Source organism: Hippopotamus amphibius, chromosome 4 (genome assembly GCF_030028045.1).
Source record: "Hippopotamus amphibius kiboko isolate mHipAmp2 chromosome 4, mHipAmp2.hap2, whole genome shotgun sequence".
NCBI classification, from domain to species: domain Eukaryota; kingdom Metazoa; phylum Chordata; class Mammalia; order Artiodactyla; family Hippopotamidae; genus Hippopotamus; species Hippopotamus amphibius.
In genome coordinates, this window is record NC_080189.1 from 42,981,535 (window position 1) to 42,995,249 (window position 13,715).

The window sequence follows — 13,715 nt, forward strand, 5'->3', positions numbered from 1 at the left end:
AATTTAGGAATTCCAATATGAATGGCATCAAGTCAAACTCTCATTTTAAAATACTAGAGGTCAGAATGCTTAGATGCTCGTCTTTAGATATATTTTTTCCTTTTAATTTACTAAATTCACATATATATGATTCTTTAGTCTTCAGGTAATTATTGTGAAAGTCAACTTAAGATAGAAGAATCATTTTCTAGGAAGGGTCAGAAAACACTATGAAAATGAAATAACTGTTTTCAATAAACATTAAAATATACTTTCAGTCCCAAAGTATCATTCTTTACAAGGGACAAGGAAGAAGAGTTGAGGAAGAAGGAGAAAAAGAGGGAGAGATGAAAAGAAATAGAGAGGAAGGGAAAGGGAGAGAAGAAATGGAAAAAGAAGAGAAAGGAGGAAAAGGAGCAAAGAGAAGGAGAGGAATGAAGAGGACTATAAAAAAACTGGTTTATAAAAAAAATTGGTTCTGTAGCTTTGAGGGGGCTGTTTGTTAAGGTCCTTTGTAAAGTTTGGGGGGGTGGGGGTGGGGGGGAGCTGGAGAGGAAAGACATTCTCTTGCATCCTTTTGAAATTTAGATGAGCTCATTAACCAGTTCACACAGCTTCTACCGCCCAGACCCTGGGAAGAACAACCTTTGGCTTGTGGACACCAGGCCCTCCAAGCTTGGCAATGTAGCACTCAGGTCTAATTTTAGCAGTAAGATTTAGACCAGTGAATAATAATCATACCCCCCAACCCCAGTTCCTCCACCCTCACCCAAGCACAAGGATGAAGAAGGCCTTCCCTGAGCTGGGTGATACCATCTTGCCCACAATTTGCAGCCCTGGGACTGAGTTCTGTGAGCTACTGTCTCCACGGGGCTTAGGTCCTGATAGAGGACCACACAGGTGGCGAGTATCACAGATACAAAGAATGAGAGCCATATCTTCAGCTTCCTTCCTTTCTTCTTGAGGCTATGGTCCAACAAGAATATACCCTTCTAGGTTTTCATAATTTGGGAGTAGAAACAGAAAATTTTAATTAAATCAATATTCACATGTACAAAATGATAGGCACTGGGGATATAGACAGGCATGGGGGAAGATCGAGTCCCTGCCTCCTTAGGTTGATACTGAAGTGGGGGAGGCAGTAAAAGTCCCTCCTTTGCACCATATTTTGTACCCCTCCACCCTCACCAAATAAGTTCATATCTTCCAATACACACTCTGACTCCTGCTCCCTCCTGAACTCTCCCTCTCCTGGCACCAGAGCATCAGGCTTTCCTTTTCCCTGGTCTGGTCTTCAAATCCCTAAAACCCTTCCTTCAGTACCAAGGAGTTTTATCTTACACAACAATTAAGCAAGAAATCAATAACAAATACTGCATTGGGTGCTGTGCTTGTAAGTCAGACATTTGGGATAAATAAAAAGAGAAATCTTTATGATCAAGATTTCTGCTATAGCAGCCTCTTTCCCCTGCTCTCTTCCCTAGTTCTGAGTTTCCCAGGCCTGTGTGGGAAGCTGGACCCATTGTCCTCCATGGCTCCATGGTGTGGAATCAGGAACTGGCTGTAAAAGTGTTCTTTCCATTTGTTCTGTGGAGTCTGGAACGCACTCCACCTTCATCACCTTCTGAGCTTGCCACAAAACTTTCTGGGAGACTACATGGCTGTACTGTTGAAAGAAATGCCTGGGAACCTTCTTAGGACAACTCTTATCCCACACTACTATGGCCCCTTGGTAATGGATTGCCTATCCCTCACTCCATCTGTCCTTGGCTTTTACTCACTGGCTGAATGTTGATTTTTTCAGATGTAACCATCCCCCAACCCCCGGGGACTCCATCCAAGGATAATGGCAATCTCATCCCTCTGGCCAATGATCCATCTACGGAAGTGACTTGATCCTGGCCAATAAAAATAAGTGGGCAAGGAGAGTGACTAGAAAGACTTGCAAATGTTTTCCTTGGTCTTAAAATGAGACTTGTGAAAAGAAATAACTTCTGCATCTGCTAGGGGAACATGGCATGATAACAGTCATCTTACAACTGTGATGAAGCTAGCCTGTGGATGGCAGGGAAAGAATGTGGCAGGGAAAGAATGTGGGCTCTTGATGATGTTGAACTGGTGAGTCAACTGACTGAAGGACTACCCTACTCAAAACTTCTCATGATATAATACACTGTATTTTCCTTGCTGCTAAAGTCAATTGGGTCAGCATTTTCTGAACCAGAGATCAAACCCGTATCCCCTGTAGTGGAAGCATGGAGTCCTAACTGCTGGACCACCAGGGAATTCCCTGTCATCCTTATTAATGGACACAGATAGTGGTTAGGACTCCACAATTCCACTGCAGGGGGCATGGGTTCCATCTATGGTCAGGGGAACTAAGATCCTGCATGCCATGCAGTGTGGCCAAAAACAGACAAACAAACAAACAAAAACAACGACGACAAAGAATCTCAGCTATTGGTCATAGGTAGGTTTTTGTTAGACCATTCTGAGATTTTGGGAGGAAGAAAATGATAGGATTAGAAACCTATAGTGGATTATTTTATTTATTTTTAATAAAGCTTCTTATTTTAAGGTAATTATAGATTCATATAGAAATATATGAATATTCCATGAAGAAATAACAGAGATTCTGTATACCCTTCACCCAGTTTCCCCTGGCTGTAACAAATTCCAAAGCTACAAGGGCACAACCAGGAAATTGACATTGAAGCAATCCACCAATCTTATTCAGATCTCACCAGTTTTACATGTATGCATTTGTGTATGTGCATATTTTGTTCTATGCAGCTTTACCACGCGTAGGTTTGTGTATTCACCACGACAGTCAAGCTACAGAACAGTTGGGATTCATTTTTTTTTTTTTTTTATAAATTTATTTATTTTATTCGCTGCGTTGGGTCTTCATTGCTGCACACAGGCTTTCTCTAGTTGCTGTGAGTGGGGGCTACTCTTCACTGTGGTGCGCAGGCTCCTCATTGTAGTGGCTTCTCTTGTTGTGGAGCACAGGCCCTAGGCACGTGGACTTCAATAGTTGTGGCACATGGGCTCAGTAGTTGTGGCTCATGGGCTCTAGAGCACAGGCTCAATAGTTGTGGCGCACGGGCTTAGTTGCTCCGTGGCATGTGGAATCCTCCCAGGGCAGGGCTCGAACCCGTGTCCCCTGCATTGGCAGGCGGATTCTTTACCACTGCGCCACCTAGGAAGTCCGGGATTCATTTTTAAAAGAAACTTCTCTGCTCTTTTGCCCCTTCATCTTTTGCAGTGCTTTTCAAACAGTGCTCCTTGGAACCCTTGAAATTCCACCCCTCTACCTGGCTTCAGTCATAGCAGGTCCATATATATCTATGTTATATTTTGGGCTTCATAATAAGCCTTCATCTGGAGAATAAGTTCCTAGCTTAAACACAAAAAGAGAATGGAACTGATAATCTATAGTAAATACAGCTTTGATATTTAAATGATGTTGCCTGAATAGAGCTTTATAGTTTTTCAAGGTACTTTTCAGTCCATTATCTCCCTTAAGTCTTAAAACAGCTCTGATTAAGTGACTAAACAAATGAACACACAAAACAAATATCTATACAAACATCTATACAATCTATCCAAATACAATAGTTGAGGGAGGTTTAAGACAGGCACTTCACCTGAGCAACTTCTGCACTCCTCAGCTAGGAAGGGCAGCAGACAGTCTGAAATACTTCCCACTTCCTCCCTTGGCCAGAGACCCCACCAGAACTGAAAATGAAATCCTTTTTGTCATAGGACAGGATTTGTTCTGGAACAGGTGATTTCAGCATTGTTCCAAGTAGTTTTACAAAAGCTGGGAAGCACTGTATAAGGTGGATCCTTTCATGCTCATCACGTCATGCAACAAGATTTGTGATGAATTCCATGAAATCTCATAGGCTTTCCCGGAAAAATTTACAAAGCAAGAATGAACAAGAAAAAAGAAGAGATGGGCCAAGGTTCTCTGCTGGACACCCATTGTGGACATTCCAGGGAAGAGGACTTGCCTCCTTGCTGTTCTCCTTCTTACAGAGCAAGAGTGAGAATGTCTTAGCTGGGAGATAATCCAACTTCTTAGGTATCATCCAGTCTGGGGGTAGATACCAGCTCTTAACTGGAGTCACACCCCAGTGTTCATTGCAGCACTATTTACAATAGCCAGGTCACGGAAGCAACCTAAATGTCTATCAACAGATGAATGGATAAAGAAAATGTGGTACATATACACAATGAAATATTACTCAGCCATAAAAAGGAATTAAATCGGGACATTTGTAGAGACATGGATGGACCTAGAGACTGTCATACAGAGTCAGAAAGAGAAAAACAAATATCATATATTAACGCATATATGCAGACTCTAGAAAAATGGTACAAGATCGACTGGTTTGCAAGGCAGAAACAGAGACACAGATGTAGAGAACAAACATATGGACACCAAGGGGGGAGGGGGTTGGGTGGGATGAATTGGGAGATTGGGATTGCCATATATACATTACTAGTAAGAAAAAAAATCAAATTGTATACGTTAAATATATGCAGTTTATTGTATGTCAATTATATCTCAATAAAAGTCCTCAAAAAAACCAAACAAACAGAGTCACCTAGCAAAGCCAACTGTCCAGCACCTGACGACCTTGAGTTCTATGGAACAGAGAAACTAGTCCTGTGAGAGGTTTGGGGGCAACCCCTCCTGCAGGGAGGAGGTGAAGAGCCCAGGTCCCAACTGGCTCATTGTTCAGGCAACCCAGAATGACCCACCTAGGTCAAATTTGGCCAATCCTAACTGTGGCCCCACGAGTCTTTTTCATTTTTATACCTCTAGCACTTAGCATAAAACCAAGCATGTGAAAGGTACATGAGCAATGCCTGATGATTTAATAAAAATAATGTGCTTTTGTGCCAATTGAAAACAACTGATTTTGTTCTTGCTGATGAAATGAGAGGAGGACTAATAATACACGTCGTTGCCGTTGCCTGCATTTCTTGAATCTGTGGAAGTTTGTATGCATCCTCTACCTCTGCTTTGGTGAAACATCTCTGAAGAATCCACAACTGTATGAGAAGGCTCCCTGGCTTAAGAAAGACCTACTTTCACTGAATTTCTACCATTTCCTTGCAGCTCTGGCAAATAAGGCAGTGTCTGGGATCTGAGACACTCAGTAAAGGAAGTCTCTGCAGGTGGCAGCAGCTCTGGAATTTCCCACAGCCACTCCTCTAGCAATCATTAGTACTTTGATTGAATTAGATACAGAGTATAATGGGAAGTTAGCCACTGTTTGCAAACTTTTTATGAAAACAATTTGAAAAATTACATCCCTTAAACAGTTTCCGCGAGGACAGAGCTTCCTAATCGCTTCCTCTCGGAAAACCCCCTTTAATATGATGTCCCCCGCAAAATCCCTGTTTTGAAAGAATTTGTTTACAAGCAAACACATTTGTTAAATAATAGTGGATTTATCTTCCCAAGAGGAAATCAAGGAGCCAAGTTTTTTTTTTCCTTACTAGAAGTCATCCTTGAGGCTTGATTTTTGAGTAAACAATTACTTTAAGCTTCCTGACTAACTGAAAACAGCTAAAGAAATTCTCCCTGTCCCCTCAGATGGTGGTTATTATTTTCCTACATTGCTAAGATTCTAGGTTTGAAATTAGGTTCCAGAGGGCACCAGGCAGGTAGCACCCATTTCACAAAGGCCTGTGACTTCTCCTAGGTCTTTTGCTATCCATTTACCCTCCTTACTGGTAATAAGTGCTCTACTGTGGCAGTTATTCCTGCCTAGGTGTCCTGCTGAGTGATGAGATTTTTTTTTTGTCTGCCAAGCAGGCAGAGGCCAGACTTTAGCCTCAGCTTTCTATTAACAAGACATCACAGGATGGTCAACAAGCAAGCTGGCCTATCCAGCACCCTCACCTAAGGAGCTATCCCTTTGAGATGTAGAATAAGTCACTTGTCTCCCTTGAACCTCTCCACTGTGGTTTTGCTTGATTTGTGGTATGAAGTTGTTACTTCAGGATAGGGAAAAATTCTCAAGCAAGAGCATAATATAACAGTAAGTAATACTATTTTCTAAAAGAAAAAAAAAAGCACTTTTATTACCTTCATAAATTGCAATAGCACTTTTTGGGGGAAAGATTAGAATAAATAGGAGCTTAGAAATCTGACCTTGGCTGGTGTAAGAATAGAGAGAATCTGGTACTTCTTAATTTCCCATTCAGGTTCTCAGTGTTCCAGGAAGCAGTGTGCTCAAGTTTCTTTTCTCCATTTAGTTCTCCTGAATGCCCAGCTTCAGTGCCCGGGCATTGCTGCCAGAGATCCTGCTGGCACATTCAGCTGCCATTCAAGGAAACAGTCCTCTGCACCGCCTCGCACTTGGAAGTCTGTCTTACAGCGTAAAACAGGTGGAAGGGCATTTTGCCTTTAGAGTTCTATTGGCATGTCTTGCTACTGCTATTGCCCAATGCCAAGAATGACAAAAATCTTTTGTGTATGTTTGGGGGTGGGAAAGACCAGATATTACTGTGAATAGCAGTTAACTTGCTGTTTGGACAAGATTCCCAGGGCAGCTGTTGTAACTTAGGCAGCAGTAACTCTAACACTCGACTCTGTGGCTAGGATGGATTGATAGAAACTTTGGACATACCATTTAAAAAATTATGCTCCCATGACACTGCTGAATACATTACAGATAAACTTAAAGACGATATTTGCTAGTATCATAATAAGGAAATACAATGTGCATATTAATCAACTAGGGTTATATTTACACTTCTATGTTCATTCTAATTATCTTCTGCTTCCAGTAAAGTCATTAGCATCTGTTGGCAAAAATTTGAACTGACACAAGATTTGCAATCTATAGCTACAATTGAGACAGCATTACCTTTTTACCTTTTTTATATGCTGACAATCTTATTTACACTGACAATATAACTTATTACACTATTTACACTAACAAGTTAGTCAACTTCACAATGGAATTACAAATTCTAACTTGTGAATTTGCCAATTATTTGTTCCTAGTCAAAGACTTGAACCCGTGTTTAATTTTCGGTTTTGACACATACATGTAGAACTACATAAACAATTTTAAAATATATTTTATAAAGAAAAAGATTGTATTAGTATTGAGATTTAAATGGTAGTTATTTTCATTAAATTAAATGTATACGTTAGTGGAAGATTAAAATATGACTAGTTGAAATAAATTATTCCTGGACAATGAATTTGCGACACAAAGTTACATAAATCTCAACATTGTCAGTTAAATCTCAAGATTCCCTGGACCTCATTAATGTGCATCAGTTTTTAAAAAATAGTTGCACGGTTTTGCGTTCATCCTTTCCTTTGTGTTGAACATATCCAGACCAATAATAAGGGACACAATTGCCCGCATTTCAAAATGGGTTTAGCATGGGCATTATTGATATAGTTAATGATCCTGTATTACCAGCAAAGCACAGAATTAAAATTGACCTTGGCTTAAATGGACTTATTTTAATTTGGTTATTTGATTGCAGCTGGCAAGCTGGACACACAGTAAGAGCCACCTGGCCTGCCCTGTCTGTTCATTCTGACCACTCACTATTCTGGCTTACCTACTGTGTCTCTTCTACTTTCTCATAGGTGCCCCAACCTCCCTGAGTTAAAGCCCACCGGGCCTCAGCTATGGTACTGGCCAATCTGGTCTGTCATGCCCAGCAGCTGCCACTTACCTGTGCCAGCCTCTCTGCCATCCCTGGTGCCTGATCGGGCCCAAAAGTCTCTGCCAGTTTTGCTGTCTACTTCCTAACCTACGCCTCAACAACTCCTGTGGTGTCTTCCTCTGCCATCATATTTTCTCCATCACCCTTGCTTCCTGCCTCTCTTGGCAGCTCTCGGCTTAGCTGATGGCACCTGCATGTACTCCTGCACTGATAACGCCAAACCACAAGATAAACTTGGCCCTACCACACTGACTTTGGGCCTTCCTCCAACCGTCTGGACATAACACTGGAACTCAATCTTCCTGGGATTTCAACCTTGGCTTCTACTTTTTCTTTGAGAATTCTTTCCCCCTTGATGCCTGAGGAGGAGCACCCTCCCTGTTCCTGCTCTAGGAACTTACACTGAAAGGGATGCCTCCTGCTTCATGTTGCCTTCTCGTTACTGCCTCTGAGCTGGGCCAGTTCAGCAGGTCCCCAGGCTCAGCCCAGATTCACTTGGATGCTCTTGTTACCACCTGCTTATCTACCCTCCACAACTGCAGTGCTCTTGGACAGGCTGATAGTGTTACCTCTGTTCATCTGCCTGTGATTTAAGGCAAAATACATCTATAGATCAGGGCAGATGTGACTAAATTTAAGTGGGAAAAATGAAACTTACTGTGAGGAAAGAGTAATGGGAAAGGTGGGATAAGAGGATCTAATTGGAGTTATTGGCAGGAGTAAGTAAAAACGAATAGCAGTGAAATGACAGACTTTGGTGGTGGGGAATGTGAGAACAAGATCATGAGTATTGAGAAAGCAATATTTGATCATGAAATCCTACCTACTCAGAGCCCTGCCATTTGACTAGTAATGTGCCCTACACACGTAATGGACATAGTTTAACAATGCATCCTATTTAATGAATAAATGTCCTAGAAGAATTAATGAGAATAAAATTAAGAAAGGAAGGTCCCTAATTCCTTAAATATAATTTGCAAAGCCTATGGGGATAAGGCTGTTATATAGAACACTAATGTAAATCTATAGCTTTAATGTGAGTTTTTAATATAACTTTATCATATCCCTAAGAGATGATATAATTGGTGTCTGTGAGTGCAAAAATCTTGAGAAACAACGGACTAAAAGGTTACATGATGAGGATGGTTTTCCACAAAAGTAGATGTTTTTTTTCTGAAACAAGGCAAAATAGGGCAATTTCCCATAGCAATAAATTAGGGGAAAACAGGGTGTTCAAAGGCAAATCATCATAATTCATTCTTTACGTAAGTTTATATTTTTTAAGCAGAGTATTGACAAAAAGGCTACTAGATACTTGGGCAATACCAGAATTTATTTTCACAGCTTTTAAGCACCTGAATTGTTTCTATTGCTGATCAAGCTTTTAAGTTTACTTCAACATAAACGGTGGTTCAGAAAGGTTTTCTATTGTCTCTTTGGAACTGTGAATAGGAGTTGGTAGGAGCAGGAGGAGGAAGCCAGCATGGGCAGCATCTTTGTGTTACTATAAAGCTTCCAATGTTACAAGGACTATCGTATTTTTGATTAAACTCAGCCATTTTCCAAACTGATAGTTATTTATATCTGAAATTAGGAATTTTAAAAATCCTCTAAAATGAATGATTTTATTTTTCTGATAAAAAATTAAGGGAGGATTCTGCAAGTTGCAGCTTTGATAAAAGAGCCCTATCCTTGTATTTGAAGGGGCTGGGAACACTAACTGAAACTGCCAAATAATCTAAGGGTGATTCTAATACCATACGCTCACATCCATAGTCCTTATAATTTGTCTACATAGAGAGTCCCTACTGAATCCACATGATGAAATGGATCATGGAAGTGGATCCTATTTCCCCATAAGAGCAATGTCATAACTGGGGCAGGGGCTATTACCAAGGACTCAGAAGTAAATAGATTATAGATGTGAACAAAATGTGTGATGAAGGCAAAATCATAACTATACACATACATACTAATTTAAGTACTTCAACATAGTCCATGTCCTTAAAGAATGGGTATTCATACATTATGTACTTTCCTTATCAAAGTATTGTAATAAAAATTTATTTCACACAGAAAATGAAATTCTACTGAAGCATATAACTTAAAATTTAAGCCTTTATAATTTTTTTTAAATATTCCATAGATCATTGAAAATTAGCACCATGATGCTCTGGTCCAACTGATTCAATTTATATATGAGAAAAACTAGAGTCCAGAGAAGTTAAATTTCCAAAGATACCAGAGTCAGGACTAGACTGTAGGACCACTGACTCCTAGGATGAGTTCTCTCCACCTTACCCAGTAGCCAAACAGCTCAGTGACATGTTTATTGGTCTTCATAACAAATAGAAGAACTGCTGGGAAATACCTGAATAGCTCAGGTTATCTTTAAAAACTACATGAGAAAGTCTGAAAATAAACATTTTTTTCTTAGTCAGTTTATCCATGGTAAACAGATGGAATTAAAATCATGCCTATGTTTCAAAAAAATTGTTTCAAAAAATTTTTCACTCTTTCCACTAGATGGTAAACTTCTGTACAGACAAAGCGTCCAATGACTTAAGCAAAACCAGAGAAAACTAAGCTACGGGTCTAATTTAAAACAAAGACTGATGGTGAATGTACCAAAATGGATAAATCTTAAAAATATGACATTAAGTAAAAAAAGCAAATTGTAGAAGGCTATATACAGTATGGTGCTATTTTTATAAAAGGTTAAAACATTCATTTATCGGGCTTCCTAGGTGGTGCAGTGGTTAAGAATCCGCCTGCCAAGGCAGGGGACACAGGTTCGATCCCTGCTCCAGGAAGATCCCTGCTCTGCCCCACATGCAGCAGAGCTACTAAGCCCATGCGCCACAACTATTGAGCCTGTGCTTTAGAGCCTGTGAGCCACAACTAATGAGCCCATGTGCTGCAACTACTGAAGCCCATGTGCCTAGAGCCTGTGCTCTGCAACGAGAGAAGCCACGGCAATGAGGAGCCCGCACACCACAAGGAAGAGTAGCCCCCACTCACTGTAACTAAAAGCCCGTGCACAGCAAAAAAGACCCAACACAGCCAATAAAATACATACATACATACATACATAAATTTAAAAACAAACAAATAAACAAAACATTCATTTATCTATTTTTTTTGTTTTTGTTTAGGAATAGATACATATGTTGCAAAATATAAAAACATACCTGGGGTGATAAACACCAGACTCATGGTAGTGGTTACTTTTAGGGCTGGATGATGGGGAATAGGGTTGGGAAAGATGTTAGAAGGGATTTCACTTGTATCTGAAACGTTTTAAATGTTTTTTTAAAAAATCTAGGTAAAGAGATCAGGCAAATAAGGAAAATGTTAAAAATTTGCCTTGGCTGGATACTGGATACCTGGAAATTCATTATATGCGTCTTTATAGTTTTCCGTATTTTGGAAACACCTCATTATTAAAATAAAAAGAAAGAAAAAATGATGGACTCAAGTTTCAGCAAGAGGGGATCACATATATACACCAATACATTAGATACTTAGGAATATTTAAATACGTTTTTAGTCTAAATCTTTATCTATACAAGTCTATTTATAGATGAAGAATATTAAAGCTTTAGCCCCATTCAAGAGTTACGTAACTCAAATATAAACTGATGTTCCATGGAGCCCAGCCACTGCAGAGCCTGAATCAACAAAACTTAAGTCTAATTCCAGAAGCCTTGGGAGATAATGAAGCCTCTGGGGTGGAAGTGGTGGCTGCCATTTGGCTCCCACCCTCTGGAAATATTCTTGTTTTTGACAGGAGAGTTAGTGCAATTGATGTATGTGATAGCCAGAAAAGGGTTTTAATTCATGACTGAGATTGTAGGGTTTTGTGTGGATTTGTCTTCTCCTGGTGGGAGGATAGCTGAGATTCATCCTCTCTCCCTGATCAGTAATCAGATTCTTTACTCCTTTCCCCTTCTGCAGAGAACTCTGTGAATTTCATGATGTTAATTCCCAAACCTAGGATCCAAGACCCTATCTTACTTTTTCCTCATCTATTTGAATATATTTTAATGATGTATTCTCTAACTCATGACTGTATTTTTTCCTGATAAGGTGAACTTGATATTTAAATTCTACTTTCTCACTTGGGATTCTGTCATCTATACCAAGTTCTGTTTTTAGTTATTCTATTTATAGTTTAGAACCAAAAACACGTTCTCTCTCTAATTTCACTGCTGTTTTAATTCAAATATTTTTCATCTAATTCCACCATTCATTAGTTTCCCCCAAGGACATAAGGAAATTAGTTATACAGCTAATTTATTAAAAAACAGTGATTACTAGCTCAGGTATTTAATTGTATTCACATTTAGAGGCACCTCAATCTCTGAACTATTTATTAGATTTCTGGAATTTCTTTCCTCATGATGGAATGATTCAGGGCCAATTAGAGTTTTTAAAACAATGACTGTCATTCAGAAATTATACATTTAACCTAGCAAATGAAAAGGGACAAAAAAAAAAGGATAAAAATAGGGATAGGAGATTGCAAAAGGAACCAAGAACACAGAAGAAAATAATAGGTTTAGGGTAGAAAAATTAGACTAAAAGAAATCAGGATGGAGAAAATGTTTATCATAAATGCACAAAATGCAAATGTAATGGCATCTAGAATTATAAATTGAGGTCAAATTTCTAAATTGTGTTCAGTCCCAAGGTATAGATAAATGACCCCAGGGAGAGTTAGCTTTAGAGATCCCTTATCCAGAGTCCAATTCTACATCTTTGTGGGTTATTTTTATCTCTTTCTTCTATTCACCAGCCCTTAACAGAACACAATGAGATCCCTTAGAGATAGAAGCTACCAGCAATGTAGCTTTCTACATTTCCGAAAGGAGAATATACAATATTCCTGTCTAGTGGTAATTTCTTGTTTTTCCTCCAGTTATTTTATTATAGAACTCTGAAAATGATAGCTATCAAAATAGGCAAGATGTTACAAATGAAGAATTTTTGGTTCTGATTAAAAAATTGGAATAGGAAATGATGCAATATAAGGAAAAAAAAATAGCTTTCCCTTCCCCTCCTTGGCAAGTCAAATGCCCAGTTATCAAAGAACACAAGAAAATACTGCATACACGAACAGAACTGTTTCTAAATAAAATGTCTAGAATGTAAATGCTGCATCAGTTTCCAATTAAGCATTCTGTAAATAAAGCCTTCTTCATCTCCTGTTTTCATTGGAAACTTCCATCAACAGAGGCAGCGAATGGAGTGAAGCAGTGGAGCCACCCAGTGGCTAACGCGGTTAACCGCAGCAATAGCGCATTTCACAGTGCATTTCGTCAGTTTCCTGTTTTACAAATAAGTGTATTTCCTCTTGAAAACATGACACTAAGTATCTCTAAGAAGAAATTTAAATAGTGTAATAGTAAAGATGAAGTTCATAACTTGAATATCACTCCCAAATTAGGTCTTTGTCTAAAAGATTGAAGAATCTGTGAGCAAGCAATTTTTAAAAATAGGATAAAAGAAAAATATCATCCAATCTTGCCTAGTTTTTTTTTAACTACAGTTTTTTTTTTAATATTTATTTATTTGGCTGCGTTGGGTCTTAGTTGCGGCATGCGGGCTCTTAGTTGCGACATGTAGGATCTAGTTCCCTGACCAGGGAACCTGGGCCCCCTGCATTTGGAGCTCAGAGTCCCAGCCACTGGACCACCAGGGAAATCCCTAAACTACAGTTTCTAAACATCAAAGTAGGTTTCTTGTTTTCAGTACCAATTTTGATTTCAGAAAAGATTCTTTATAGAGATTAAAACTTAAAACATGAAATTACCTTAATACTTGAAAATGTCTGATTCCACCCCAATTGTCAATAAACAAAATACATTAATATTTCAAAATATAAGGGTTTATGAAGAGAACTGATCGTCCTTCTAAAGTGTATATTTTATTTAAAAAATTAAAAAGGTCAAAACTGAGAATAATGTAAACAGGGCTTTCTGCTGACTCAAAGGATAAGTGAGATTTTAAAATTTAAA

The 13,715-nt window shown here is 39.0% G+C and overlaps 1 long non-coding RNA gene across 4 annotated transcripts in view; it reads right to left on the minus strand.

Moving 5' to 3' along the window:
- LOC130852076 (uncharacterized) overlaps positions 1-13,715 on the minus strand; it is a 61,006-nt gene that overhangs the window by 33,010 nt on the left and 14,281 nt on the right. The window lies entirely within an intron of this gene.